The sequence below is a fragment of the Brassica oleracea genome, chromosome C3 (genome assembly GCF_000695525.1).
Source record: "Brassica oleracea var. oleracea cultivar TO1000 chromosome C3, BOL, whole genome shotgun sequence".
Classification (NCBI taxonomy): Eukaryota; Viridiplantae; Streptophyta; class Magnoliopsida; order Brassicales; family Brassicaceae; genus Brassica; species Brassica oleracea.
Window position 1 is genome coordinate 28,513,195 of NC_027750.1, and position 3,517 is coordinate 28,516,711.

Below are 3,517 nucleotides of genomic sequence, written 5' to 3' on the forward strand. Positions count from 1 at the left end.
GAATGATAACCAAATTGAACTCAAAATTTTAACGGGTTTCTAACATTGTTATCTGAACCAAACCAAAAACCAAAATAATCAAACCAAATGCATAAATAACCTAACGGTTACTATATCTGTTTAACCGAAAAAACGAAAACAAAACCGGAATAAATATAAATTTATATTTGATTTTTCACTAAAACAAATCTTTTAAATATCTCATTAATTTATAATTATAATTAAACTCATGCACAATTTTGTATTAAATTTGTGATATTAATTTAATATAATATTTTCAATTAAATCTTTGATCCGTAACCTATAAAATTTGTCAATTTAGAAATTTGTACCACATGATTGAAAATATGTTATCAAAATGAACAATTGGTCTACAAATGCTATTTTGAAAGTGGAATCGGTTTGTGTTATTAAATATAGTAATCGATTTAATTTTATATTTTAATAATAGGAGTATATAACTACTTTATTAATAAAAATGTAATCAAGCTTATTTCACGAAGTAGTAAGTGCCTTACTTAACTAGTTACAGAAAGAGTAAGTGCCTTACTTCACGTATATAATGGCCCGCCATTCAAGTTTTAGTTAAGCAAGGCACTTACTACTTCGTGAAATCACATTCAAAAGGCTAATATACAAAACAAAACCAACTATTACCATGAGTCATGACACAAGGATAGTAGATAGATGGAGCCATGTACGATGTATTTCGACAATGGCAGGTTCTATGTCACAACTTTGCACTTTGGTTCTTTTCACATGCTGAGCAAAAAGGTTCATATTGTCAATCACAAAAAAATGATTTACAGATCAAGATCCAAAAACGGTTTTGTAGTAGTGAAGGGGCCTACCTGATCAGAAGTATGATCCCCATCCTCCAGATCTTCTACAGTACGCATAAAATCCCAAACCAATTCCAGAAGCCCATCAAAGAGAATTTGAGAGATAACAATAAGTCCACCCACGATCTGCTAACTCAGATAAGGCAGACAATCTATCTGCTATATCCATTTTCTTCAGCTTCCTTAAGAGCTCTAGCATAGGATTCATCATCTAAACAAGCAACTTCTTCGGTGCAAACGTTTCTGCCATAATCATCTTCTTGATCATCGTCATGATGGGCAAGCACATCTTCTTATAAAAGCTCACTTCTTCCTGACATCGATCAAGGAGACTTCTTGTGGGGTCGTGACAATGATGAAGGTATTGGACGATGAAGATTTGGTCGTCCACGTTCCTGGTGGGGCATCAACCACGAGGTAATCAATCTCTCCCCAGTCGACGTCAACCACAATTACAGCTCAAGATCCAAAAACTGTCACACCAGCACTGGAGAGTTGGCTGGATCTCTGCACTTGCAGCAGCATTTGGATTTGAATCATTGCCGCAAGCTTTCCCCCAATTTCCAATATTATTTGCAGAGACTATCTCTATTTTAAACAACAAACTTCATGGCACTTGGATAGAGTATGAAGAAGTAGAAATTTCCCTTGCTTCAGCCACTTATCATACTCTAACAAATCTTTAGACCTGTAATTATTTTTCCCAGCTTGATGTAAGGTTCCTAGCCACTTCTTCAGCATAATGTACCTACTAAAGTCGAACTTACGAAACTAACCAATCAACTGCCCAACCCAAGAATCCATTGGGCCACAGGTAATAACTCTGGGAGTCGTGAAGGATGAAACACTTGAAAGACAAAGAAACTCCCCATCGCATCTGTAGAACGAGCTGTACTGAACTTAAAACAAGTGACTATGTTGTTCATATGATCATGTCGTCCATGCCAGGTATGCAATAATATCCAACAAGCTGTTTCTATGTGAATGTGCTCGTTCACGGTTTCAGCTTGCTTTGGATGTGTTTTGGAAAGGAAAGGCATAGCCTTGGCAAGCTCAAGGATACTCAGCATGATCGATAGCGGTAGATACTCATCTCTGTTTTCAATTTCAACACCACTACGCGTATCAGCTTTGAGAAGATACGGATTCTTTGTACGAGGTCTCGACTTGGTTTCGTCCTTCGGCGGTTTACTGATCAGTTGCTTCACCATAAGAACATCTTCAAGTAACACATCTCAAAATCGGCTTCAACGTCTTGCTTGAACCATGTGAACTCTTGCCACGAAACTTCGGTAGTATCACGATGTGCGCTATTCCAAGCTCCTTGAACCGTAGTAAACTGTGATTCTCTGGACAATAAAACACTGTCACTCTCACTCCCATTTGACTCTCAACGAGCAGAGATTCCAACAATAACCACCCTCCATCATAGAACTCCTTAAACCTTTGACAGCATTTCTGGTTTCATGTAAGATACAACAGCCTGGAAACATGTCATGGCGTCTCTATATCCTCTGGTTTAGTACCAAAAAGTTGTTTATCAAGTGCATCGTTTCCCAAATCCGTCTGCAGATATCTCCACCAAGCTTGTTCACACTGATCCCAAAGGCTTTGTTCTCAGAGAAGGCTCCAACCATCTTGGATATTTCTTCACTAATGTAACTTCCAACCCCACAAGTTCTTGTTGCTCGCTTGTATAACCGCAGAAGTGCATATATCATATAACTCATGGAAACTGTGCATCAACTCAGAAGCTTATCCTCTGTTCCATATAACTTTTCCAACCTGGATAGACTGCTAAAGCACCTGGCTTCCACACACGGTTGGCTTGTGGTAATGTACAGGATCGTTTCTCTTCCGCTTGTGGCTCTTCGATAAATTTCAGGGAGGAAGTGTATTCTGATGTTGCTCTCTCCACTGCTACTAACAGCTCTATTATCCAGAAGCAGTCGTGGAGTTATGAATAATATATCCGATGTCTTGTGCCGCCAGAGAAAGTGCTCCTACCAAAATCTTTGTGCTAAACAGTGCTCATTCTCTCGGCAATGGCAACCAAACCTGAAGAAGAACAATACGAAGCCAGCTCACGGATTTTTTAAAAGGAATGTTCTAAAACATACACCAGATACATAATTCAAGTCGAGAGAGAGAGAGAGAGAGAGTAAATCGAAACCTGGATAAGGCCACTGCTTCCTGATTAGGGCATGAATCCGACTTTCCAGCAGATTCCGATTAAGACCTGGGCAATCGAATTAATTAGGTTAAGCCCACATACGAAACAGCACATGAGTTGAAGAAAATCTATACAAGTATGAATTTTGCTTACGTTCGTCGGCGTTCTCTCGCATCTCTCCGTTCCGACGAAGGGGGTGACGTTTATCGCTTCTTGCAGAGAGAAGGTGATAAAAGACTTCTTTTTTCTTTTTTTTTTTGACTAAAGAGAGAAGGTGATTTTTTATCGCCGACTTTTATAATAATTAATTTATTGTTATAAAAAAACTAGAATTTTATTGTATCGAAGAAATTTAAATAAGGGCAAAATTTTATACCCGTAGGAGAAGATAACACTGATAACAAGAGAGGATGTGTTATTAGAAGAAGAAGGAATGGTGTGTTTACAATCGATCGAAACGATCGTTTATATAGAAGAGAAATTCACTGTGCAAATAGTGCAG

The 3,517-nt window shown here is 38.2% G+C and overlaps 1 long non-coding RNA gene across 2 annotated transcripts; it reads right to left on the reverse strand.

Annotated features, from left to right (window-relative positions):
- Window positions 1-634: 634 nt before the first annotated feature.
- LOC106328912 lies at window positions 635-3,268 on the reverse strand. Of its 2 annotated transcripts, XR_001267665.1 has the most exons (4): window positions 3,169-3,268; window positions 3,016-3,081; window positions 852-2,900; window positions 635-762 (listed from the first exon to the last, which is right to left on the reverse strand). It is a non-coding gene; the product is annotated as an uncharacterized LOC106328912 (long non-coding RNA). The 2 variants fall into 2 exon arrangements; XR_001267664.1 differs by having other exon boundaries at window positions 635-2,900.
- Window positions 3,269-3,517: the final 249 nt, after the last annotated feature.